The sequence below is a fragment of the Dipodomys spectabilis genome, unplaced genomic scaffold (genome assembly GCF_019054845.1).
Source record: "Dipodomys spectabilis isolate Male_0828 unplaced genomic scaffold, ASM1905484v1 ptg000019l, whole genome shotgun sequence".
In the NCBI taxonomy this organism is placed as follows: Eukaryota; Metazoa; Chordata; class Mammalia; order Rodentia; family Heteromyidae; genus Dipodomys; species Dipodomys spectabilis.
The window spans coordinates 28,050,341-28,077,806 of record NW_024870696.1 but is presented as its reverse complement, the minus strand read 5'-3'; the positions used below and the strand labels follow the sequence as shown (position 1 = coordinate 28,077,806).

At 50.3% G+C, this 27,466-nt stretch overlaps 1 long non-coding RNA gene across 1 annotated transcript; it reads left to right on the top strand.

The window, feature by feature from the left end:
* Nucleotides 1-757: 757 nt before the first annotated feature.
* LOC122103667 lies at nucleotides 758-22,350 on the top strand. Its single transcript, XR_006146821.1, has 3 exons — nucleotides 758-831; nucleotides 19,449-19,601; nucleotides 22,306-22,350. It is a non-coding gene; the product is annotated as an uncharacterized LOC122103667 (long non-coding RNA).
* Nucleotides 22,351-27,466: the final 5,116 nt, after the last annotated feature.

The window sequence follows — 27,466 nt, the reverse complement described above, 5'->3', positions numbered from 1 at the left end:
ACTGCATGCATGAGGAACCGTAAAAACAGTGCTGTGGTTTTTTTGGTGTTTTTTTGGCAATCAGCTGCATGACACATTTTTAAAAATTCCTTCTCAGTGTCTGGTCTGTCCTTAGGTGAGTGAGCGAATCTCCACGTCAGCAGGATCATACATTTCTAAAGTGTAAGAACTCTAGTAAGGAAAGGACATTTTCTTGGGACTGCTGGTGCATTCGGTAGATGGCCAATAAGATTTCAAGACAGGCTACCCCAGGGCCGTGTTAGAAAGCCAGGCTGCGTTGGAATACATGCTTCCCGGGTGACACTGTCTGCAGAGCCTCTGCGCCTGGAAGTCCTTTCCCACAGCACTGCCCTTCCCTGCTGGAACCAAAGGAAAGCCTTCCACACACAACAGGCAAACACTTCCACATCTGGTCCTAAGAAGCCTCAAGACGTGCCCGTGCCCACAGTGAATCATGAGGAGCCCCCCATTCTGGCCTCTTCCTACTTCTTTGTGCTTTGGCCATACTGGCTTTTTATTTTTTCTGTCCACTTGCTCTCAAGCATCAACCCTGCCACAGACTTTATCCACAGGCTCCGCCCTCTGTCTAGAACACTCCTCCCTGCCCCCCCTCCCCTCCCGCCCCCCCCCCCCCCCGCCTTCTTGGTGAGTCCATGTAATTCCTACTCACCCATTAAATCTCACGCAGTCATCACTTCCTGAACTCTGGGGCTCTTTGACATTTATCACCATCCAATCAGGCTGGGCGGCAAACTCTCTCGTATACCACGGGTATGCAATCAGCACAGGGACTGGCTTGCAGCAAGGGCTCAAGAAGACGTCAATGAATACGTAAGTGGATGAACAAGTAGCAATTTGCGATTCTAGAAGGACTGTCTATCGACGTTTTGATGGCAGTCACTGCCTTGCATTGCTCAAGTCATACCCGATGGCCAGGCTCTAGAGAGTCTTACATGGAGGGAAGCAAGTGAAGTAGTTGTGTCTCCCGTCTATCGGAGCCTTAGAGTGGTGTGCAGGAGAAATGGAAGGGAGTGGAGGGGGTTTCTTGGCTCTGATTGAACCTATACGTGCATGCATGCTAGCTTGCTACAGTGCATTGGCTGTGAGCTTTCTGCTGCTTCCTGGATCGGCACTCACAGGCCCTACCCCTAATGCTTCTCTCATCTGCGCTTGTTCTGACAAGCTTAGAACTTTCACAGCCCACAGACTAAGACAGTCCCTAGCTGCAGCCAAGCCAGGCACTTGAAGTGTGTGGAGGAAGCTGTGGGGGAGCAGAGGAGCAGAGCATTGCCACAAGTCGCTAATAGTGGGCTGGACTAGAAAGCCTGTCCGGCTGAGGGGACAGGTTCCCTGGCACACGCTGCTCCATGATCTGGAGTGTGGCCAGATCTGTCCGTAGCAATAGGATTACAGAAAAGAAATGTATGATTTAGAGACTGAGGAATATACATGTCCTTCTCTCCCTCCCTCCCTCCCTCCCTCCCTCCCTCCCTCCCTCCCTCCCTCCCTTCCTCCCTTCCTTCCTTCCTTCCTTCCTTCCCTCCCTCCCTCGCTCTCCCTTTCTTTCTTTCTTTCTTTCTTTCTTTCTTTCTTTCTTTCTTTCTTTCTTTCTTTCTTTCTTTCTTTCTTTCTTTCTTTCTTCCTCCTTTCCTTCTTCCCTTCTTCTTTCTTTCTTTTTTGCCAGTATTAACGTTTACACTCAGGGCCTTAACTTTGCTCAACTTGCTTGCTCAGCTGGCATTCTATCACTTGCGCCATATCTCCAGCTCATTGTGTTGCTGGAGGAGGGAGTTTAGTGAACTTTTCTGCCAGAATTGACTTGAACTATGATCCTTTGGATCTTGGCTTTCTATGTAGCTAGAATTGTAAGCATGAACTTCCAGTGTCTGGCTGAAAATAACTTATTGGTCGATTGTTTACTTGTTTGTCCCTTGGGGACAGGGTCTTGCTATTTATCCCAGGCTGGACTGAAACTCCCCAAAGCTGGGGTTACAGGTTAGTGCCACCATCTGCACTGGGAAAATAACTGATGGCTCACACCTACAATCCTAGCTGCCCAGAGGGCTGAGACTTGGAGGAAGGCAGCTCCAGAGCAGGCCAAGCAGAAAAGTCTGCAAGACTCCATTCCCAGCCTACCAGTGAAAAGCCAGGTGGGACTCTGGCTGAGCTGGCAAAGCGAGCCAAGCAAGTGTGAAGCTCTGAGTTCACAGATGGTAACATGGGGCACGTTTTTGGGATGTGTGTGAGGACAAGCATCCAGTAGACTTCCCCTGGTTCTTTCCAAGTGGAGTGCGTGCTCCTGGGCCTGCTGACCCTGGCTCGGCTGGGCCCGGGCCTGCTGACCCTGGCTCAGCTGGGCCTGGGCCTGCTGACCCTGGCTCGGCTGGGCCTGGCCCTGCTGACTCTGGCCTGCTGACCCTGGCTCGGCTGGGCCTGGGCCTGCTGACTCTGGCCTGCTGACCCTGGCTCGGCTGGGCCCGGGCCTGCTGACTCTGGCTCGGCTGGGCCTGGCCCTGCTGACTCTGGCCTGCTGACCCTGGCTCGGCTGGGCCTGGGCCTGCTGACTCTGGCCTGCTGACCCTGGCTCGGCTGGGCCCGGGCCTGCTGACCCTGGCTCGGCTGGGCCCGGGCCTGCTGACCCTGGCTCGGCTGGGCCCGGGCCTGCTGACCCTGGCTTGGCTGGGCCCGGGCCTGCTGACCCTGGCTTGGCTGGGCCAGGGCCTGCTGACTCTGGCCTGCTGACCCTGGCTTGGCTGGGCCTGGGCCTGCTGACTCTGGCCTGCTGACCCTGGCTCAGCTGGGCCCGGGCCTGCTGACCCTGGCTTGGCTGGGCCTGGGCCTGCTGACCCTGGCTCGGCTGGGCCTGGGCCTGCTGACTCTGGCCTGCTGACCCTGGCTTGGCTGGGCCCAGGCCTGCTGACCCTGGCCTGCTGACCTTGGCCTGCTGATCCTGGTTCGGCTGGGCAGGTCTACAGCCTCTATTGTTGATGGATGGTGTGTGTATAATGTCTGTGGGGCTGGAATGTTTTTATTACCGTTAAGTAGTTGTAAAAGGAGTTGCTATTTAACAAGGCAATTTGTAACTATATCTTTAACAGGCCAACTAAGTGATTTTAGTGGCATAGAGCTTGAGACATACTGTATGCATGAGGAACTGTAAAAATGGTGCTGTGGTTTTTTTTGGTGTTTTTTTGGCAATCAGTTGCATGACACATTTTTTTAAAAAGCCAGTTTTAGTAAAGCCAGTCCTAGAGACGCACGTAGGACATTTTTCATATTCAAGAAGGAGAAGTGGAAAGTTGATAGCAACAACTCTTCATTTCCAGGGTAAGGAATTGTGAATCTCTTAGCATGCATTGTCAGCTCTCCTAAGGAAAGCCAAACAATTAAAAACAATTCTAACTTAGTTGGGACTATTGCTCAAGTGGTAGGACACCAATGTAGCAAGCACAAGGCACAAAGTTCAAATCCCAGTCTCACTGGAGTTTGAAAAAATAAGAGGTATCTTGGGCCAATATATCCTAAAGAGTGTAGATCAATAAACATGATAGATATCTGCATCCACATGGATATTACAGCTCTGCTCACAACAGCCACGCTGTGGAATGAGCCCAGATGCCAACAACTGACGAATAGAGAAAGCAAATATGGCATAGGACCATGGAGCCGTGAGGAAAAGCGGATTGATGTCAATGTTGGGGAAATGGATGGAGCTAGAGGTCGTGGTGAGCAAGATAACCAAGCTCAAATGTCACAGCTTTCATTCATCTGTAGACTCTAGACCTAAGATGATGATGATGATGAGGAGGAGGAGGAGAGGAGGAGGAGGAGGAGGAGGAGGAGGAGGAGGAGGAGGAGGAGGAGGAGGAGAGGAGGAGGAGAGGAGGAAGAAGAGGAGGAGGAGGAGGAGGAGGAGGAGGAGAAGGGGAGGAGGAGGAGAGGAGGAGGAGGAGGAGGAGGAGGAGGAGGAAGGGGAGGAGGAGGAGAGGAGGAGGAGGAGGAGGAGGAGGAGGGGAGGAGGAGGAGGAGGAGGAGGAGGAGGAGGAGAGGAGGAGGAGAGGAGGAAGAAGAGGAGGAGGAGGAAGAGGAGGAGGAGGAGAAGGAGAGGAGGAGGAGAGGAGGAGGAGGAGGAGGAGGGGAGGAGGAGGAGGAGGAGGAGGAGGAGGAGGAGGGGGAGGAGGAGGAGGAGGAGGAGGAGGAGGAGGAGGAGGAGGAGGAGAGGAGGAGGAGGAGGAGGAGGAGGAGGAGGAGGAGGAGGAGGAGGAGGATTCATGAAAGTATAGGGGTAATGTCTGAGGGGAATCTGTGGATGGGGCAGGAGGAGAGGGAAGGGTCCAGGGAGGGTGGAGAAGATGGAATTATGTTACACACACACACACACACACACACACACACACGCATAATGAAATCTGCCACACACTATCTGTAGAGGAGAGGAGGAGAAAGGAGGCCTGAAAATACAATTGAGGGAGGAATGTGCTCAGAGCACACTGGGGCCATCTATGGAATTAGATAAAAGCACCTTTGTGCTCTCAATACAGGCTAACTAAAATTAAATTAAAAATTATACAGAAAGTCAATTGTGGGTCCACTAATTTCTATCAAGTGTCCTTAATTTCTTTAAGGGCGTGGATTCAGCAACATTAAAACCCATCAATAACCTTGCAAGGTAAAAGTTTTCAGGGAATATTACTAGGTGCTCTATTTTGTCTTCCTATTTTTTCCCAGGAATTTCTAACTTTTAGAGTAAGCATTCTCTCACAAAATTATATTAAAAAGAAGATTAATTCAAAACTGAGGAAAAGCAAAGGAAGGGGTGATATTGTCCAAGAAGAATTGTACTCCTTACCTGGCTTACGGAATTGTAAACTTTCTGTATGATAACTTGAGAATAATGACAAAACTATAAAAAAGATTAGTTAATACAAATCCTCTATAACACGTATATTCAATAGAACATTCGTGTGAAGTTGTGCATACAGGCACATGCCTTCCACCAACCTTACCCCAAAACAAAGTTTTCTGTTCTGCAAATCGGAACTGGTGCCCTGGTAGTTTAGGTTTCACAGTTCAGACAGTGAACCTCTACAGTACTCATCCATTGTAGATAAATAAAAACGACCATTTCTACTAGACTTGAACGCTGGCACACGGAATAAGGAGGGCTGTGCATTAGCTGCGCGGTTGCTTGTCACATTAACAAATCATCTGCATGCTTCTCTTTTAACCTCAAGTTTTAATCATGAAAAAATTCAAATACGCTAAAAATGGTGAAAGAGTGGTAGTCATTGTTCACATTTTGGAAAAATATGCTTGATTATTCTCTGTCTCTGTATCTGTCTCTGTCTTCCTCTTTCTCTTTCTCTCCTTCTTTCCCTCCCTCCCTCACTTTCCCTTTCTCCTCTGAAGCCCTTTGAAATAAGTTAGCTTATTTACTAAAAATGCATGTAGGAACATTCTCCTCCATGAACACAATGGCAGGGACATATCTAAAGACGGTGGCCGTCATCTCCTGGTACCTCCCTGTAGCTTGTCCAGTCTGGATTAGAAATCAGTTTGCTTGGACTCAGATCAGTCTCCCACCATTGGAAAGAGGGCGTTTGTGTCGCAGCTGACTTCTAGAAAGGACCAGGTAGGTTGCTCTGCAAGATGCCTCACATTCTGGACTTGTCTGTCAGTGTTCTTGCAACCATGTTTTAACTTGTTTCTCCAAACCTGTATTTCCTGTTAGGTGAAAGCTGGGCCTAAATAACCCTGCAGTGTTCACGTCTCCCTGAGAAAAGCGAAGGGCTGAGCTCGCTTTGCTGAGGGCATCTTTTTCTCCTCCTTCCCCTGGACTTTTTCCTCAGTCACTTCCTCCGAGCGCCGCTCCCTGCCCGCCAGGTGTCTCTACCTTTCAGCTCTGCGTCTCCACCCCATCCTTCAAAGCAATTTCAAGCAGGAACAAAAATAAGGTGTAGAAGCCCTGTTTTCATTAACAAATGATTTTTAAAATTTTTATCCTACATTTTATGATATTGTCTTTGTGTGCCTCAGTGGAAACTGCGAAGATGATTTGATGGTCTAAAAGTTCAAAACTCAATTGAACTCTTCTTTTTTTTTTTTTTTTGGTGGTTATGGGGCCTGAACTCTGGGCCTGGGCGCTGTCCCTCAGCTCTTCAGCTCAAGGCGAGCACTCTACCACTTGAGCCACAGCGCCACTTCCAGTTTTCTAGTGGTTTATTGGAGATAAGAGTCTCATGGACTTTCCTGCCCGGGCTGGCTTTGAACCATGATCCTCAGATCTCAGCCTCCTGAGTAGCTGGGATGACAGGCGTGAGCCACCGGCGCCCGCCCGAAGTCTTTTTAGTTTAGCCTGCACAGCTTATATATTAATTACTTCATTCACTCATTTGTTGTTCTCTCGTTGTTCATTGAACACAGGAACAGAGCCTGGTCACAAGAAAGCCAGTGAAGAGACAGTTCCTGTCCTCTGATGAGTTCAAAGTTGAAATGGGAAACAGATGTGTTAGTATCATTTTACTCGTGATGTATTTCCTAACTTCCTCATTCCCATTCAAATAGATTTGCTGCTTCCTTCATGTTGGGATAATGCTGTGTGTGTGTGCATGTGTGTGTGCCTGTGTGTATGTGCTTAGCTTTGGGATAATGCTGTGTGTGTGTGTATGTGCTTAGCTTTGGGATAATGCTGTGTGTATGTGTGTGTGTGTGTGTGTGTGTGTTTAGCTTTGGGATAATGCTGTGTGTGTGTGTGTATGTGCTTAGCTTTGGGATAATGCTGTGTGTGTGTGTGTGTGTGTGTTTAGCTTTGGGATAATGCTGTGTGTGTGTGTGTGCTTAGCTTTGGGATAATGCTGTGTGTGTGTGTGTGTGTGTGTGTGTGTGTGCGTTTAGCATTGGGATAATGCTCTGTTTGCGTACATGTGCGTGTGCGCGTGTGTGTGTGCGTGTGTGTGTGCTTAGCTTTGGGATAATGCTCTGTGTGTGGGTATGCGTGTGCTTGTGCATGCGTGTGTGTGTGTGCTTAGCTTTGGGATAATGCTCTGTGTGTGGGTATGCACGTGCGTGTGCATGCGTGTGTGTGTGTGTGTGCGCGCTTAGCATTGGGATAATGCTCTGTGTGTGTGCGTACATGTGCGTGTGTGTGTGTGTGTGTGTGTGTGTGTGTGCTTAGCTTTGGGATAATGCTCTGTGTGTGGGTATGTGCGTGCGTGTGCATGCGTGTGTGTGTGCTTAGCTTTGGGATAATGCTCTGTGTGTGTGTGTGTGCGTACGTGCGCATGCGTATGTGTGCGTGTGTGTGTGTGCTTAGCCTTGGGGTAATGCTCTGTGTGTGTGTGCGCGCACACGCACATGTGCTTAGCATGCTCCTTGCATCCTTGTGCTCATTCATCTTTTGTCAATGTTTTTTCCTAAGAGACTGAGAGGTTCTTGAGTTCTTTGAGGTTTCTCATCTTCCAGTCTCCAGTACTTAGCATGGATTCCTGAAACGCTTTAGATGTCAAGTAAATAATTGATGAGTGAATCAAGTAGAAGACATTAACTAGTACTAGAAAAACATGAGCCTGTTAGTATACAGATGTTGACAAAACTTTTGCACAGGAGATGTGAAGGTTGGGAAGTTCAGATTGAGGAGAGGATGCCACAGACAGGAAGAGCTACTTGGCAAAAGTCACAGAGAACCAAGTCGGAGAACCAAGCAACCCACTCGAAGATGCACGCTGCCACAGGGTGAACGTAGGCGGAGTTAGACTTTGGAGTCTTGACGACTAACCTAAAAATACTTGGAGTCCATTCCCTAGGTTAAAAAAAGAAAAGGAAAATAGAAGCTTTTTAAGATATGAAATAACGTGACCACTTTTGTTTTTTGAGCATCATTATTTTAGATTCAGACCAGAATGGAGGAAACTAGTAACAAGGATTGGAAACAAAGATGGAAAACAAATATGGCGAGAATGAAGGACTGATCCAATCACAAGGCTAGCCCTCCGTGATCCAATTGCTACCAATGAATAGAACAGGGAAAGACAATTGAGTTTGTGGGATATGGGTCCAAGTGTAGTGTAGGAGAAGAGGATCAGGAGAGAGAAAGCAGAGTTACCCTAAATGGAATTGTGGATGAGGTAGGAATTAAGCTAGGTCCTGAAAAGACATGGGATCATTAAAGGAAAACAGGGACTTAAGAGGAGGGTAAACAGGTCAACTTAAAAGGGTGACAGTAAGTGCAGAGGCTAAAAAAGCAGAGGCTAAGCAGAGGTGAGGGGCCGTGTCATTCGCTGCCGTCTGGGATCCATGAGGAACAGAGTGTAGACATAACGGGGGGCTGGTGGTGAAGGATTGAGCTGCTGTGTTCTCTCCCTGTCTCTCTAGCTTCTACATTCTGGCTTTCGTTAGCTATTTGTCATCTAGCTAGGTTAGGGCTAACTAGTCAGCTAGTTGGGTTATTTTATTTTCTTTCTCCCACATTTTTGTTGCCGTCCCTGAGTGGTGCAGAGGGATTTCACTTGGGTCTGTGCATGTGCATGCACACAACGGGCCTTGGTCAGACTCATCCCTGGGGAGTTCCTGATCTTTGTTCCGGATCCTTCTCCCTTTTCCCACACCACTTTTAGCATGGATGTGTGTGTGTGTGTGTGTGTTTCCTTGAAAGTCTGGTTATTTTAAAGCCACATACAGTTTCCTGGCTCCTCATTTTGACTGGCGCCATCTTCTAGACAAAGACCGAGCTCTGCTGGGATTTCTATTTACTGCTCACCACACACGAAGCCCAGGTTGAACTATTGATAACCTCGGACTCGTTGAGAGGGAGAGTCCGTGACCAAAGCATGCTAAGACAGGACTCGGGTGATGAGCGCATCCTGCAGACACCTGTGGAGCTCTGCTCAGGGAGCACAGAGCTCTGCTCACACCGCCGGGCCCAGCCCAAAGGAAGAGGCGCGCTCCAAAGGTGTTTGCCCTCAGGCTTGCTTCCCACAGAGCCTACACCGAGGCCGCTGCTGCCAGCAGCCAGAGACCCTCCATTGCTTGCATTTAAGTTTAGGCAGAGAAAGAAAGATCTTAATAATCACAGAGAAGTAAACAAGGTAAAGGATGATGTAAGAGGTACTGTACTAAGTATCGTGGAGATGATAAATTCAGCAATGCGTGGAGCAAAGTGGGAGGTGAGAATTGCCTTTCAAAACTAAATAACGAAACGCTGAGCCAAGGACGCAGGCTGACCCACTGTAACAACGAGACGTGCAAGACTCTGTGTTGAACACACACTTTACAACTTAGGGGGAGGAGGGAGGAGTGGGGGGGTGGGAGGGAAGGGCTGGTAGGGGAAAAGCAAAGGAGAGGTAACAATGCTCGATAGGAAATGGACTCGTGACCTTGCTCCTGGAACTGTAACCCCTCTGTACACTATTTTTACAATTAAAAAAAAAACATTTAAAAAATGATGATCACAAGACTCCGTGGCTCCTGCCTACGTCTAGCCATGCCATGGAGATCGGAACTTAAGTTGGAGGCCAGCCTGGGTAGATGGCGGTGGAACTCCTCCCCTTAGCTGGTAGATATGGCGCAGGGCACCTTTACCCAGCTATGCGGGAAATGCATATGGGAGGAGAGAGGTCCCGGCTACACAGGGTCAAGACCTGAAACCTGCCCCCCAGGAAACAAAAGCAGAAAGGGCTGGGGACCTGGCTCAACCTGGTAAGCAACGGCTCAGCAAGGGGAGTCTCACCCGAGTCTAGCCTGAAAACGCAGGGGCCGAGTCGCAGGGAAGCGGTGTGTGCAGCCTCTGCTCACAGCCAAGTTCTCCTTGCTTGGCTTTCCAGCCCCAGAGAAGGCCGCGGACCTGCCAGGCTAAAACTGGCCGTCTCAAGAATTCCTAAGGGTACACAGCTCACAGTCATTTATGTGACGGTTAAAGCAACATGAGAAGGATGTACCTTCTCCCGTGGTTCTGGTGGGCCAGCGGGTCCAAGATCCGCAGGATGATGCGTTCAGGGCTCCGGAAGCCGCCGTTTGTCCAGTAGTGGTGGTGGAAGAGGCTTGGAGCAGATTCGTTCTGGCTCTCTTCTAGGGGATGCTGGGATTTGGTCACGTGGAAGGAAATGACAAACTCTTTGCAATCCATTAATGCACATGAACTGTACAAAGACACTTCATTGGGATAGCTATGTACATGTGACCATGTACTTTGGTCAATTCCACCCCATTACTTTTTCTTAGGCCTCTGCTGGCTTTATCTGAAATTTATCCTGTGTTTCATTACCCTTTCTTTCTTACCTATGCATGAAGTACTTTTCTCATATTCATTCCTTTTTCATTAGGTTTATTTCAATGGAACAATTTCACCAATCTGTCTGGAGAACTATATAACCTAAGAGTCACTAGCTAGCCATGGGGTGCACATAGCTCCTGAGAGTCCCTGGCTAGCCATGGGGTGCACATAGCTCCTGGAGGTGTAGCAAGGGAAGCCAGTGCCATTGTTGCAATAAAAAGTGCAAACGCTGCTGGTTCTATGAATCCTGTTCATGAGGCACACCTTTCCCGTAGAGGAAAATAGGAAATATCACGGCACCCAGTCCTGGACTGAAAAAGTAGATTTACTAAGACATGGTTTCATGTTCTAATCTTTTAGTTAATTTTTTTAAAAACCTGGCCTAAATGGGTATTTTTATAAAGGTGCATTTGCTTGGAGTAATTTGATGGCATTTCATGAAGTCGTGTTCCAGAAATCCAGAGATGTACCTCCACCAGGAGCACTTTGAATGCACGTAGCAGTAGGGAGGCTAGGGGAGGCGCTGGTGGGCGTGGTCGGGGTGCTGGTGTCTGGAGGTGCTGGTGGGCGTGGTCGGGGTGCTGGTGTCTGGAGGTGCTGGTGGGCGTGGTCAGGGCGTGGGTGGGCGTGGTCAGGGCGCGGGTGGGCGTGGTCAGGGTGCTGGTGTCTGGAGGCGCTGGTGGGCGTGGTTGGGGTGCTGGTGTCTGGAGGTGCTGGTGGGCGTGGTCAGGGCGCTGGTGGGCGTGGTCAGGGTGCTGGTGTCTGGAGGCGCTGGTGGGCGTGGTCAGGGTGCTGGTGTCTGGAGGCGCTGGTGGGCGTGGTCGGGGTGCTGGTGTCTGGAGGTGCTGGTGGGCGTGGTCAGGGCGCTGGTGGGCGTGGTCAGGGTGCTGGTGTCTGGAGGCGCTGGTGGGCGTGGTCGGGGTGCTGGTGTCTGGAGATGCTGGTGGGCGTGGTCAGGGTGCTGGTGTCTGGAGGCGCTGGTGGGCGTGGTCGGGGTGCTGGTGTCTGGAGATGCTGGTGGGCGTGGTCAGGGTGCTGGTGTCTGGAGGCGCTGGTGGGCGTGGTCGGGGTGCTGGTGTCTGGAGATGCTGGTGGGCGTGGTCAGGGCGCTGGTGTCTGGAGGCGCTGGTGGGCGTGGTCAGGGCGCTGGTGGGCGTGGTCAGGGTGCTGGTGTCTGGAGGCGCTGGTGGGCGTGGTCGGGGTGCTGGTGTCTGGAGATGCTGGTGGGCGTGGTCAGGGTGCTGGTGTCTGGAGGCGCCGGTGGGCGTGGTCAGGGCGCTGGTGTCTGGAGGACGCGGGGAGGGAAAGCCACGGTCCTGGGGTCTGTGCGTTCTGCGCACCCCACTGGTTCATCACCACTGAGTCTCTAACTTGCCCAGTACAGGCCAGAAAAGAAGCAGAGACATCCTCACCCAGGATGTGGGAACCGAGCCCCCAGCCTGGCTAGACTTTCCCCTTCGCCACTTCTCTTAGGGAAAGCCATCTGATTTGCAGGCTATGCAAAGCTGATCTAATTGCCGGGCACACACGCCTTTCAGGCATTCAAAAATACAAAGCATCTAAACACCTTTTATTTTCCCCTCTGAGAAAGCCAAATTTTCCAAGGGAGCTGCTGCGTCGTTTGCTGCGGCATCGTTTGCTGCTGTGTTGTTTGCTGCTGTGTTGTTTGCTGCTGCGTCGTTTGCTGCTGTGTTGTTTGCTGCTGTGTTGTTTGCTGCTGCGTCGTTTGCTGCCGCGTCGTTTGCTGCTGTGTTGTTTGCTGCGGCATCGTTTGCTGCTGCGTTGTTTGCTGCATCGTTTGCTGCGGCATCGCTTGCTGCTGCATCGTTTGCTGCATCGTTTGCTGCATCGTTTGCTGCTGTGTCGTTCGCTGCGGCATCGTTCGCTGCGGCATCGTTTGCTGCGGCATCGTTTGCTGCTGCGTTGTTTGCTGCATCGTTTGCTGCTGCATCGTTTGCTGCAGCATCGTTTGCTGCGTCGTTTGCTGCGTCGTTTGCTGCATCGTTCGCTGCTGCATCGTTTGCTGCTGCATCGTTTGCTGCACCGTTTGCTGCCGCATTGTTTGCTGCCGCGTCGTTTGCTGCGTCGTTCGCTGCGGCGTCGTTCGCTGCTGCATCATTTGCTGCTGCATCGTTTGCTGCTGCGTTGTTCGCTGCTGCATAGTTTGCTGCTGCATCATCGCTCGGATTCCATCCGGCTGAGGCATCCTGTCTGCGGGGCGCCCCGAGAAGGCCATGCACACGCACACACCATGGTTTCCCCTGGCAGAAAACCAGGATGTGAATCTCCTGAGCTGTGGGGACCTCGAAACCCATGACTGCATCTGGTTCCGTTGGCGGAGAAGGACCGCCCAGGGCGGAGCGGGCAGCTGCGTGTGTGAAGCGGGCAGCTGCGTGTGTGAAGCGGGCAGCTGCGTGTGTGAAGCGGGCAGCTGCGTGTGTGGAGCGGGCAGCTGTGTGTTTGGAGCGGGCAGCTGTGTGTGTGGAGTGGGCAGCTGTGTGTTTGGAGCGGGCAGCTGCGTGTCTGGAGCGGGCAGCTGCGTGTTTGGAGCGGGCAGCTGTGTGTCTGGAGCGGGCAGCTGTGTGTGTGGAGCGGGCAGCTGCGTGTCTGGAGCGGGCAGCTGTGTGTTTGGAGCGGGCAGCTGCATGTGTGGAGTGGGCAGCTGCGTGTCTGGAGTGGGCAGCTGTGTGTTTGGAGCGGGCAGCTGTGTGTCTGGAGCGGGCAGCTGTGTGTCTGGAGCGGGCAGCTGTGTGTGTGGAGTGGGCAGCTGTGTGTGTGGAGCGGGCAGCTGTGTGTGTGGAGCGGGCAGCTGCGTGTTTGGAGCGGGCAGCTGTGTGTCTGGAGCGGGCAGCTGTGTGTCTGGAGCGGGCAGCTGTGTGTGTGGAGTGGGCAGCTGTGTGTTTGGAGCGGGCAGCTGTGTGTGTGGAGCGGGCAGCTGTGTGTGTGGAGCGGGCAGCTGCGTGTCTGGAGCGGGCAGCTGTGTGTTTGGAGCGGGCAGCTGCATGTGTGGAGTGGGCAGCTGCGTGTCTGGAGTGGGCAGCTGTGTGTTTGGAGCGGGCAGCTGTGTGTCTGGAGCGGGCAGCTGTGTGTCTGGAGCGGGCAGCTGTGTGTGTGGAGTGGGCAGCTGTGTGTGTGGAGCGGGCAGCTGTGTGTGTGGAGCGGGCAGCTGCGTGTTTGGAGCGGGCAGCTGTGTGTCTGGAGCGGGCAGCTGTGTGTCTGGAGCGGGCAGCTGTGTGTGTGGAGTGGGCAGCTGTGTGTTTGGAGTGGGCAGCTGTGTGTGTGGAGCGGGCAGCTGCGTGTTTGGAGCGGGCAGCTGTGTGTCTGGAGCGGGCAGCTGTGTGTTTGGAGCGGGCAGCTGCGTGTCTGGAGTGGGCAGCTGTGTGTTTGGAGCGGGCAGCTGTGTGTGTTGGTTGAAGCGGGCAGCTGCGTGTTTGGAGCGGGCAGCTGCGTGTCTGGAGTGGGCAGCTGCGTGTCTGGAGTGGGCAGCTGTGTGTTTGGAGCGGGCAGCTGTGTGTGTTGGTTGAAGCGGGCAGCTGTGTGTTTGGAGCGGGCAGCTGCGTGTGTGGAGCGGGCAGCTGCGTGTCTGGAGCGGGCAGCTGCGTGTCTGGAGCGGGCAGCTGCGTGTGTGGAGCGGGCAGCTGTGTGTTTGGAGCGGGCAGCTGTGTGTTTGGAGCGGGCAGCTGTGTGTTTGGAGCGGGCAGCTGTGTGTGTGAAGCGGGCAGCTGCGTGTCTGGAGCGGGCAGCTGTGTTTTTGGAGCGGGCAGCTGCGTGTTTGGAGCGGGCAGCTGCGTGTTTGGAGCGGGCAGCTGTGTGTTTGGAGCGGGCAGCTGTGTGTTTGGAGCGGGCAGCTGCGTGTCTGGAGTGGGCAGCTGTGTGTTTGGAGCGGGCAGCTGCGTGTTTGGAGCGGGCAGCTGCGTGTCTGGAGTGGGCAGCTGTGTGTTTGGAGCGGGCAGCTGCGTGTTTGGAGCGGGCAGCTGTGTGTTTGGAGCGGGCAGCTGTGTGTGTGGAGTGGGCAGCTGCGTGTTTGGAGCGGGCAGCTGTGTGTGTGGAGCGGGCAGCTGCGTGTTGGTTGGAGTGGGCAGCTGTGTGTGTGGAGTGGGCAGCTGTGTGTGTGGAGCGGGCAGCTGCGTGTCTGGAGCGGGCAGCTGCGTGTTTGGAGCGGGCAGCTGTGTGTTTGGAGCGGGCAGCTGTGTGTTTGGAGCGGGCAGCTGTGTGTGTGGAGCGGGCAGCTGCGTGTCTGGAGCGGGCAGCTGCGTGTCTGGAGCGGGCAGCTGCGTGTCTGGAGCGGGCAGCTGCGTGTCTGGAGCGGGCAGCTGCGTGTCTGGAGCGGGCAGCTGCGTGTGTGGAGCGGGCAGCTGCGTGTCTGGAGCGGGCAGCTGCGTGTCTGGAGCGGGCAGCTGCGTGTCTGGAGCGGGCAGCTGCGTGTCTGGAGCGGGCAGCTGCGTGTCTGGAGCGGGCAGCTGTGTGTGTGAAGCGGGCAACTGCGTGTCTGGAGCCGGCAGCTGCGTGTTTGGAGCGGGCAGCTGCGTGTTTGGAGCGGGCAGCTGTGTGTGTGGAGCGGGCAGCTGCGTGTGTGGAGCGGGCAGCTGCGTGTCTGGAGCGGGCAGCTGCGTGTCTGGAGCGGGCAGCTGCGTGTCTGGAGCGGGCAGCTGTGTGTGTGAAGCGGGCAACTGCGTGTCTGGAGCGGGCAGCTGCGTGTTTGGAGCGGGCAGCTGTGTGTTTGGAGCGGGCAGCTGTGTGTTTGGAGCGGGCAGCTGTGTGTGTGGAGCGGGCAGCTGCGTGTCTGGAGCGGGCAGCTGCGTGTCTGGAGCGGGCAGCTGCGTGTCTGGAGCGGGCAGCTGCGTGTCTGGAGCGGGCAGCTGCGTGTGTGGAGCGGGCAGCTGCGTGTCTGGAGCGGGCAGCTGCGTGTCTGGAGCGGGCAGCTGCGTGTCTGGAGCGGGCAGCTGCGTGTCTGGAGCGGGCAGCTGCGTGTCTGGAGCGGGCAGCTGTGTGTGTGAAGCGGGCAACTGCGTGTCTGGAGCCGGCAGCTGCGTGTTTGGAGCGGGCAGCTGCGTGTTTGGAGCGGGCAGCTGCGTGTGTGGAGCGGGCAGCTGCCTGTCTGGAGCGGGCAGCTGCGTGTCTGGAGCGGGCAGCTGCGTGTCTGGAGCGGGCAGCTGTGTGTGTGAAGCGGGCAACTGCGTGTCTGGAGCGGGCAGCTGCGTGTTTGGAGCGGGCAGCTGCGTGTTTGGAGCGGGCAGCTGCGTGTGTGGAGCGGGCAGCTGCGTGTGTGGAGCGGGCAGCTGCGTGTCTGGAGCGGGCAGCTGCGCGTCTGGAGCGGGCAGCTGTGTGTCTGGAGCGGGCAGCTGCGTGTCTGGAGTGGGCAGCTGCGTGTCTGGAGCGGGCAGCTGTGTGTGTGGAGTGGGCAGCTGTGTGTTTGGAGTGGGCAGCTGTGTGTGTGGAGTGGGCAGCGTGTGTGTGGAGTGGGCAGCTGTGTGTCTGGAGCGGGCAGCTGCGTGTCTGGAGCGGGGCGGAGCCCCAGCCCTTCGCCGCCTGGCCTCCGGCAGCTCGACCCTTGCTGCTTCGCTTCCTGTCTGCCATCAGTCCATCAGAGAACACTTCCCCACCCAGGTGTGAACCATCGGTGTCCAGACTCACCAAACGCTTCCTGACAGCCTCGTTTCCCGCCCTGGAGCTCACACCTTTTCTAACTCTCCCGGGGGGAAGTGCCCCAAATCAGACAGACCGCTTCCTAGCAGCTGCCAATCTTTTTTTCTTTTGGCAGTCCTGGGGTTTGAACTCAGGGCCTGGGCGCTGTCCCTTAGCTTCCTTTGCGCAAAGATGGCACTCTACCATTTGAGCCAGCACTCCACTCCTGCCCTTTTCCTTTCTAAGTTCTATTCTTTCCTCTCCTGGTGGTTTATTGGAGAGAAGAGTCTCACAGCCTTTCCTGTGGGGCTGGCTTTGAACCGCGATCCTCAGATCTCAGCCTCCTGAGTCACTGGGATGACAGGTGCGAACCTCGGAAGCCCGGCCTTGGACCAACAGCTGCGCTCCAGGGCAGCGTGTGCTTGCGTGATTGGACAGCTCCCAGGGCTGCTGTGAAGCTCAGCTCTGGTGGTACTTACTGGAGGGGACCCAGGCCCAGAGGCTTTCCTCTTAGGACTTTACATTTCATTACCCCTTTGCTGTGTTTTTTTAAGCAGGGATATTTACAAGTATGGATTTGTGGCCTTTGCTGTGTTTTTTTAAGCAGGGATATTTACAAGTATGGATTTGTGGACTATGCTTCCAGAAGGCATACACAGCATGTTTTATCTGTGGCTCAGGTTCTTCCCAGATCGCTCGGGCTCAGCCGGCGCGTGGGAACCCAGCTGCGGTCAAGACATGACAGGGAACACACAGAGCTCGTGCCTACGAACATTTTTGATATGAGGCCCTTGTCTGTTGTATGGCTAGTGAAGATCTTCCCCCAGTCTGTGGGCTTTCTGTTTATCTTGCTAGCTATGCCCTTTGCCATGCAGAAGCTCTGCAGTTTAATGTGATCTCATTTATCCAGCCTTTCTTTGATTTGTTCTGTTTCTGATCTTTATTTAGGAAGTTTTGACCTGTGCCAAGGAGTCCTAGCGAATCCCCTATCCCTCCCTGTAGCATTTTCAGGGTCTCTTTTTGACCTCGAGGTCTTTGATCCATTCGGTGTTGATTCTGGTGCAGGGTGATACATACAGATCTAACTTCAATTTTCTACACATGTGTAGCCAATTCTGCCAGCGCCATTTGTTGAAGAGGCTGTCTTTCTTCCATCTGATGTTTTTGGCTCCTTTATCCAAGATTAGGCGGCCGTAGGTCTGTGGGTGTATTTCTGGGTCTTCAGTTCTAGTCCACTGGTCCTCAGGCCAGTACCACGCTGTTTTTATAACTTCAGCTTTATAATAGAGTTTGAAGTTTGGTATTGATGTTCCTACAGCACTGTTCTTCCTTATCTCTTAATATTTCTTTTAACTGCACTTCAACTTGTTTTCCTTTACTTCAGCCCTTCTCTCCTTCCTTTTCTTTAGTCTATGGATGCCTAATTGTCCCTGGGTTAGACGCTCCATTTTGACTGTGTCTAATTGGCTCATCCTGTTATCCTTTCAGTTTGGATTGTTTTATTGCTTATATCAGGTTTTCTCACTGGCTCCAACTACATATAATCTCCTTTCCTGAACCACAATACCCCTCCCCAAACAGAGAAAAGGAGAATTCGATAGGGGAATGTTGGTCTATGATTTTAAACCTCCAAAGTCTGTGCAATTAAAGGGCTGGTTTTGACTTAAATTGTGTTCTGTTGTGGTATTGGATTTCCTTTTCAATCCTAAGAATGCCGTCAATATTCACCAAGAGAATTCTCTTATTATTCTAGGAGCACTGTAGACTCACAGAGAGATGTCCCTGGCTTGGAGGGTTTTCTTACAGAAGCTTTCTCTGGCTGACATTACCCAGACCACCATGAATTTGCTATCTGTCCCAGAAAATGAGGCCCAGAAGAGGAGATTGAGGAAGCTTCTAGTAACATAGAGATGCTTATCACTGCACTCTCTATCACTAATAGGATGAGTCTTGCATTAAGCTTAGATAACATTTATGCTTTCCATTAAGACTGTCATTCAAAATGGTTTCTGGTTACTTACTCACTGAGTAGTCAAGCGTGATGTAATTGCTCTCGTAATTCCTAGAAAGTTAGATGCAGACACGTCTTCTCAAGGCATTTCTTAGGAAAACAGGGCAAGTACGGGGTGGGTACTGGTTCTAACTTTTGCAACACTGCACAATGTCATAGCTTGCGTAGCACAGACTGCTAGGAGTATTGTATCGATAACATTCTGCTGATAACATTCTGACCCATTTTTTTTGTCAGTCCTGGGCTTGCACTCAGGGCCTGGGTGTTGTCCCTGAGTTTTTTGTGCTCAAAGTTCGTCCTCTACCGCTTGAGCCACAGGTTCATTGGAGATAAAAGTGTCATGGACTTTCCTGCCCGGGTTGGATGACAGTCCTCAGGCCTCAGACTTCTCAGTAGCTAGCATTACAAGCATGAAGCTGCTCAGCTCCACTTTTTTCATTGGCTTGGCTCAGTTTCTCACGGTCACAACGCCACACATGTTAACGCTCTCTTCCAATGCACTTCCCTCCCTCCACCACATTCCTTGCACCCTTTCCTCTGAGAAACAGAGTCTCACATAGGTTTTCTTATTCCATTTCCCAGGTTGTGAATCGTTTATTTGACTGTTTTCAATCTTCTTTATCCCCTCCTCCCATGCACACCCTCCTTTCATTAGTTCTCCACAGAGAAGCAATAAAGTTAATAATAAAGTCAATAAATCTGCACAGTCTTTCCTAACCATCTCATGATCATCACAACCCTGAGACTGTTTGAGGAGGTGGGTTTTTAAAAAATCGTTTCTGCACCATTTGTTTTCTGTATATTGATGACAGTAATAGCACAACTATGACATGGAGTTTCTCTGCACCATTCTAAACAATTCCTGTTACTTACACATAACACAGCCATTCTACAAGGTAGGTATTATTGTGGTTCCTATTTTAATATTGTGAAAACTCAAACTCAAACAAGCTTCAATGATTTGTCCAAGATCACATTATAAATAGAAAAGACAGAATCAAACAAATATGGTGATATATAAAATGTTTAAAAATAGCCAGGCTGAAGGCTCATGCCTCTAATCCTACCTACTCGGGAGGCTGAGATCTGAGAATGTAGTTTGAAGGTAGTTCAGGCAGACAAATACAAGAGACTCTTCTCTCCAATTAACCAGGAGAATCTGCAAGTAGACGTATGGCCCAAGTGATAGAGAACCAGATTAGAGCAAAACAAACTAAGCAAGACAAGAAAACCTGAGTTTTCCGTATTGGCATTGCTTTTGAAAAATAAATAACATGATTACATCCTTCTTTATAAGTTGCTTCATAACTTATGTTTTTGAGCTGTAGCCCTGTTCATATTGTAATTCTCACCCATTTAAGGTGTCCTGCACTGGAGGACAAGCTTATTATTGTAAAAACAGGCATGGAGAGAATGTTTTCCTGAGGATTTCACTGCCTTCCAAGCCTAAATTGCTCAAAATGATGCCATGCGCTTATACGTATTACTCATCTTGGTACTTTTCATTTACCATCTTCTAGTTTTTGTTTTGTACTTTTGCCTTAGTAGCAGAATGGGAGATTCCTTGAAACTTGGGACCAGATTCTGAGAACCATATTATCTAAATCTCAAAGAAGGAACCATAAAGAGGAATATGCAAAGAAAGTCTGGTTAGAATGTTAAAACAAAAGATGATCCCTGAAGACCCAGTAGCAATTGGTAAGTATATGTACCAGGATGCTATGTTCTCATTAGGTTTTGGGTATGTATGGGAATTACACTTCGAGATACTTTATGATAGCTAAGTATAAAAAGGCAATAAACTATGAGCTCGCTGATGCTAAGCAGAAGGAAAGACAAGCATGTCTGGAGAATGGTTGTTGAGCGCTGCCCGTAGTAAGGTTCAGGCTAGGGATCCCAGGGACAGGGATTTAGAAAATGCCCAGTATTCCAAGTGAGTGGTTCCAGGGTGGAAGTAGAATAGGACCAGCTGGGGATCCAGTGTGAACAAGTTGCCGGGCTTTGCAATGGTGTTGAAACTTTGGAGGATCAGTTAAAACCACTCCAGAATCTGGTTAAAGTGCTAGGAACAAGGAAATGGTATTAGCTTCAATGTTAGACGTGATTTGGAGAAAGTTACTGCTGGAGGGGGAAGGGACAGAAAGACACAGGTTTCCTCATGGGCCTTGGGTTGGTAAAATGGTCCAAGCAGCATCATTTGACAGCAGTGACAAAACTGATCCCTTTTCTGGTATTGTGGGAGGTAGTGGGAAAGCCAAGGAAGAGAGGCAAGCCCCGTCTATGGCGCAGAAGCAGGGGGGGCTTCTTTCCAAACTGCATTTTTTTGCCCAAGTGGAAATTGAATTTGAAGTTCTATTATAAATGCATTTAAAAGAGGCCTACACCAGAAAATTGATAACACAATAGTTTTGTTGTTTGGGCTTTCTTTACTTTTGGCTTTTACAATATCTTCAAACAGTGGTGAGTATTGATTGAGTAGCACAGAGAAGATGTAAAGACAAAGATTTGAAAAGGGCAGACAATATGCGCAACTGGGAAAATAGTGACTAGAACTTACTCTTCAAGGATGGGAAGGGTTCAGATTAAGTGAGAGGAGCAAGGAAGTGCTTTCTGGGCGGAGGGAAATGGCCTATGCCCACGAAGCAGAAAGCACAGGGCGGCTATTACCCTTAGCTTTGAGAGGTAAGAAAACCCAGGTTCAGATAGATTAAGTTACGTAGGGAGACAAAGCTGTAACTCCTTCTACTGGGAACTGAAGTCAACCTCCCTGACCCCACAGCCCAGAGCCTTTTGTCCTACGAGCTTACCCAGATAACAGGCATGTAAACAACTGTGATGTGCAAATACTTGTGAATTGAAAGTGTACCATTGCTTTTCGTTTAGTTGTAGTTTCTGTGACAGGACAAAAAATAGGAAGCCAAGTTTCCTTTTAGAGAAATATTCATTTCTTGAACTGATGTCACCAAAAGAGCTCACACGTAAGAGCTATTCCTAAGAAAAGAAAAAAAAAATAGGAATAGTGGAAACATCTAACCTGGTCCAAAGCCTGAGCTGGCGATGGACCAAGGGAGAAGAAAGGCAGAAAACAGAAACAGGGATGGGAGAATGGAGACCTAGAAAAATGCACAGCTCTCGATGGCTCTGCCGTTCAGCTGTTAGTCCTCTTGGCCTTGGGAACACTCCAGGTTTTCCCATTGGAAGTTTCTGTCTGAAGTGGTTTAACAGCCTTGGTCTTTCTGAGTCAGGCACTCTGTGTCTTTCTCCATGTATATGAAGAAGCGTTTCTGTTGACTTTTGCTGAGTGTAACACCTAATGCTCTCCACCTCAGTCTTCTCTGGAGTAAAGTGGTAAGTCAATGAGCCAAGCAGGTCAATGATTGGTGTGCAACTCAAGAGTGGAATCTCCTCATTTTTAGTGACTTTTCCAATGTCATACCATATACTTCTCACCCCTGCTAGCTTCCTGAGTCAGAACTCTAGCTTCATAAGTTAGTTGCTTGAGCTGCTTAATTATGCATGAGTTGAGTGACCTTCTGTGTCTGAGGTTCCAAATTAAATAGCCCCATCTATCGCTTGGTTAGTTAATTGACAAATAGCTAATTGCATGGATAGATGTTAGGTAGCTAGTAAGGATAAAGTGTTCGTAGCCAGCTATGATTGCCAAAGAAAAGCATAAGGTACACCAGTGGATGCTAGAAATAGGGTACTTGATTAATTTGGCTCTCCTGATATCTTTGAGTTGAAGAAGGCAAAGTTAGGTATAGCTTAACCTAAGATTTCCCCAAATTCTACCAGTTAAGATGAGAACCCTCAGCCCATATCACATTGAATTGCGAATGCTCATTAACCCAATGTTTGGAAGCAGGGACATTCTTGTCCTCACTGACATTTCTGTAGCTCTGTGCAACAACACCTTCCAAAACTGTACCTGTCACCAGGATGTTAGGTTAGAACAGAGTTAGTGGTAAGTAGCTATTCAAGGCACTAAAAACAATTGTTTAAATAGGAATACAGATGGACCCATTGCAATGAGATGCACAAGAGGTCATGTCAAAAAACAAACTTTACAACTTTGGCTTGGGATGGGGGATGGGGGGTGGGGGACAGGGGGGATGGGGGGAGATGGGAAGGCCTGGGAAGGGGAAACAAAGGAGGAGGCAACAATGCTTGATAAGAAATGTACTCATTACCTTGCCCCTGTAACTGTAACCCCATTTGCCCCACAAATAGGCCAAATAGAAGGAAAAATAAAGTTTCTTGTCTTCATCTGAAGAGGCAAATAGGAAATTGTGATGATTTTCCGGCCGGCGTGTCTCAGCCTGGCTGTGACTCACCCTTGTTCCCGGGTCTCTCAAGGCCTGTGAAGGCTGCCAACTCTTTCCACTTTCTCTTCTACTCCTAGCCTCCATTTCCCAGGTAACCTCAGATCTGGCAAGGCAGGGACAGGCCAGCGAGATTGAATGAACGTTCCCAAGGAGGGGCTGGACAGTGTGACAGAGCCGCAAAGGCAAGCCTGCGGCGCCATCTCCACAGAGGGAGCCAGACCAGAGCACAAGGCCCCCGAAGGCACAGAACATTGTTGGTTGTAGAGCAACCCACATTAGGACCGAGACCAATTTTTATCATATAAAAATGGCTTCCACCTGACTCACATAATTGTGATCCCTTTGCACATCACCTCTATAATAGCAATAAATTACTTGTAAAAATTAAATAATAAAAACTAAAGCTAAAACCATTGTTTCCATATCTAAAAATACCTTACATGTGAAAGTATGATCTGGGCGTTATTTCTGAGTCTCAGCTACCTAATTTCAGCTTATGCTTTTTAAAAAACATATCCTATTCTTAGGCTGACAATGAATAGCAATAGGTGCCCTGGGAATCTCCTTTGTCCATTTGGAACTGGTCTCAAGGTAAAGAAAGCGAGAGATGGCAAAGAGAATGGAGCCCAGGCTGCGGTGTAGAATGCATCTCAATCCGTAAACCAAGATCTCTGAGCAAGGGTCACAGGCCTCACTGCCCTTTAAACTTTTTAAGTTTTCTGTAAACCAGCTACGTTTCAGTGTTTAGCAGCAGTTGGAGAATGAGGCTGGGTTTCATGTGACTCTCTCCGAACCCCCAGGTCCCTAGCCCCGACCCGTTTCCAAGCAAAAGGGGAAGGTCCCCACATCCCAGTTCTTTTCAGCTACTGCTCCTCACTTGGATATTTCTTCCTTCTGAGATGCCTTTGAAATTCAAGTTACTGTGCTTTTATCTTGACAGTCATTTCAGAAGCACAGTGAGGAATGCTGCAGCTCCACCCCTGCATCTGCCCTCCCCCTGCTCCCTGCCACCCCGTTTCTGGGCTTAGTTCCTGAAGCACAGCTAACAGGCCTGTGGGAACGGATGGAAATGCAGACTGAGGAGCTCCACCTGACAGGTGGAAGCTCTGGGTGGAGCCCTGTGGCTGACCCTGGAACACAGTTAAGCTTGACAGTCATGGCCCAGTTCTGCCTCGGAACTCAAGGCCAGCCTGCCGGAGCTGAGGTGTCAGAGGCCTGAGGATCTGTCCAGAGCTGGGGTTGGGGGGGGCCCATGCTAGACCCCCTGGGGTTCCAGCAACGACAGAAATGTACATGGCAGGAGGAGCGGAGAGCTGAGACTCCGGTCTTCTTCTGCAGCATTTCCCACAATGCCTTCCCTAGACGTGGAGGTGACTGGAGCTTATCTGAGCGTAGTCCCTACCACAGCTGGGGACTCTGGTTCCCGAGAGTCTTGGAAAGTTTGTAAACAACGTCCGCACTCTCATTACCTGCGAGCCACCTGTAAAAAGCATGGTTTGCGCAGAGACCGGAGAGCCTGGCACCAGTCTTCATTCTTTATTCTCTGCCCTCGGTGCTACGGTGGACCTCATTTACCCTGTGTCAGCCTGTCTTAATGTCTTTACTTACTTGTTTTATGACTTGCTAACAAGTTCGTGAGCGTGCTGGTTGTGTTCTTCTATGCATGCTCTGATTTATTTCATAAAGTACAAGTTCTGGAGGTAAATGCGACAGGAACAAGCATTTCATCAGATTCCACTGAGCGATGCCAGTATTCCCTCTCTGCTGGTGCTGTGCCCAGACTTAGTGTTTCCACAGGTTCGTCATAGCTGACTCGGTGGGAAGATATATTCTAAACTCCTCTCACCTTAGTGATCGCCCACATCTTCTGTCAGATCTTACAGGAGGGTATATAATGATGAGGGGAAGAAAATCACTAGCATACAGTTTAGGATTTCTTAAGTTTTCTGTTTAGTTACCAGTAAAGGCACTTTCTTATTTGATATATTTTCCTGGTACATTGAAGACTTACTCTCAAATTAAAGGCTTATTCTAGATTCTGACTTTCTTTGGTTATTCTTTATTAGTAAATCTACTTACAATGGCTCCCAGAAAAAGGAACTTAGGAGCCAAGAAAAGCAAATTCAGGGAAAGTTCATTTCCAGATAAAATTCCAGCTGCCCTCCTACAAGTCCCGACTGGTCTGGGGTTGGCTGAATCTGCTGATCTTTTTCCCTTTCTTCTAAACAGCATCTGTGCCCCAATCATGTGACAGAAGACGGTCCTCACTTCATTGTGGTTCTAGATGGTTCTCTGTGGCTGTTTGCCAAGATGCTGGGAATTTCCTTCCTGTTGTTCTAACAAGCATGACTTTCTGACCTTGGAGGCATGTACTAACAGCCAGGGTTGTCCATATTCTTCCAAAACTAATAGATCATCTAATTAAGTCTTATCTACCTTACCTAAACTTGCCATGGGCAAGTGAACCGGGGCGTGACATGAAACTATGTCTGACGTGTGCATTCCTGACTTGGGGTTGTGCTGTGATGATCACACCTACTGGCGGGAGACATTCAGCGAGCCCGATTGCTTCTGTCTGTCTCTTGGTGTTGATCAATGCATGGCCTGTGAAGAAAGGCCGGCGTGATGGACTCTTTCCCACTGATACTGACACGCACAAGGGACTCAGCGCCTTCCCTGAGCAAGTGCATGAAGCTTCGCGTGGCTCCCTGGCTTCTGAAGGGCCCGGCGGGAGCCGTGATCACCGAATTATTTTCCTTTTTTTCTCTGTGAAGTCTGCACCCGCGTCTGTGTCCTGGCACTGTAGGGTCGCTGGGTGCTGTGACTCCGAGCGGCCACGGCTGTGCCCGATGCCCGGCTCACAGCTGCTTCCTACGGCAGTCAGTCACTCCTTCCAAGAAGTGCCTGGTCTTGGTGCTCCTGATTCACAGGGCCTCCAAACACAGCTCAAAACCGGTGGGAGAAACTCAGAAATGCTGAGAATGATCACGATAGCTTGTTAACCAAGATTGCATTGCTCCTGAGTGCGTGCTAAACAAGAACTGGCTTCATTCATTTATCAATTACTTATGGAATGTCTATAGCGTACTGTTCACAAGACTCTGCCTCTGTTCTCCTGGACTTAACAATTTAGGGGGAGACAATTAAAGCACCCCCCAAAACTCCCCAAATAATAGCTCATTGTGCTGATCATTACAAAGACAAAACAAACTCCACAGCTACAAAAAGGTACTTTCTAGCATTTTATCCACCTATGTTCCTTTCTTTTTATTCTCTTTTTTGACTGTTCCATTTGCCTACTCCCAAAAGAAGAGCTAAAAATAAGTGTGGAAATGTATGCTAAAGTTTGGTTATTTTCTGTATTAACTTATGAAAACAAGATGGTAATGAAACCAAAAGCCACCCAAGAAGCTTGCCTTACAACCAGAATTTCCAAATACATGTCATTCTCTTGCTTGTCTGTAGCCTTTCCCTTGAATTAACTATAGAGAACCATGAACTTCACAAGGAAAATGTGTGCCTGTTGCTTTGGAAAGGGACCCTAGATATAAGGAAAGGGGAAAGCCTGGGCTCCACTGTATTTTTTTTCTGAGTGGAGGTGATGGAAAGTTGTCCACCATAAAATGCAAAAATGCCTTCTGCCGGAATGTGCTCTGTCTACGCAGCCGCAGCCTCAGATGTTAATCCAAATGTCTGGAACCTCCCCTCGAATTCAGCATGCACCACTCCTTATCTGTGGTGAGTCACTGGTAGAACATGGTCTAAAGAATGTTGAAATCCCACAAGATAAACTGGAAGCTGACCAGGAGTGAGGCTTGCCAGAGAGAAAATACCAGATTAAAAACAACAAAACCCAGCACCGTTCAGGAGAAGGCGGCGGAGGCCTGGAGGGTGTGCTACATTCCGGTCCTCAGTCCTCATCACCTCCACAGCGAGAGGAGATGGTTCCAGGAACTCACCTTCCCCAGAGAGAATTCTTTACCGCCCTGATTGGCCCGAGCTGCCAAGAGTGAGGTCTGCAGAAGCTTTAGAAATTCCCAACTCATCTATCAGCAAAGAACTAGGACAGCGTTCAGTTCCGGGGGGAAGGAAGGAAATGAATTCTCCTGCTGGGGACTTTCTGTCACAGTTTCTCAGCCTCGCAGCCAGCAGCTTGGTCATTGGGTTTGTAATTACAGCTCTGGGAGGAATAAACCAAGGGATGGACTGCAGACCATGTGGACAACAGATCAGATTCTTAAAAACGTACAGGAATGGTGGGTATGGAGCTACCGGGTCACCAGATGATAATTAGGTGAAGAGTCCTGCACTTGTCCATTAGCTGGAAATGCAGAGATGCGTCAAAATGTGGAATTTTATCAATTAATAACAAATAAATGTAGACACAAGCAGAAGTGAACCACGTAAGGCCTTTCTCTGTCCAGTCGTGTGCTGCGCCCGCCTCCTCTCTGCGCTCACGTCGTAGGTTTAATAACTTCACCCTCTTCTTGGTGCGTGGACTCCCGTGAGCACGTCTTGCCTTCCTGACTTCCTGCCTCAGTTTCTCTTACAAACGAGTCCAGCTCATCACTTTCACCCTCCCCCGCCCCTCCAATTGTCAGAAGCAAGCCTTTCTCTCCAGTTCCCTTCTTTCTCCTCTGGGTGCCTCTCATTTGCTGCCGTTTTCCTGCAGCCTGATTTCCTCCAGGGAGAAATGTCCTACAACCATCTAGTCTGTCTAGAGGAGGCGTTCCCACCTTGGTGCCTGCAAACACGTCGCTTTCAGTCACAGCCACACTTGCCAGGGTTTGCCGGCAGAGTAGCGATGGCACCCACTTCTTGGGAGGGAATTCACCAGAGAGGCAAGGCCTGGAATCCCTTTGAAGGCGGGAGGAAGCTCCCTGGGATACTCAGCCTTCTTTCCCGGGAGCACTAAGGAGACTTCAGAGGCCATGTTTCCATGGGTTATTTGTTGTCATTGTTTGTTTGTTTAGTGCCTTTAAGGGGCTTGAACTCAGAGCCTGAAAGCTGTCCCTCAGTTTTTTTCCAATCCAGTCTGGCACTCTACCACTTGAGCCACAGCCCAACTTGGGGCTCCTTTTTGGTGGTTAATTAGAGATGAGAGAGAGTCTAAGGGATTTTCCTGCCTGGACTGGCTTTGAACCGCAGTCCTCAGATTTCTGCCTCCTGAGTAGCTAGCATTCTAAGTGTGAGCCCTCTGTACCGGCTGCCACGGATTATTTGTATAGAAATTATCCT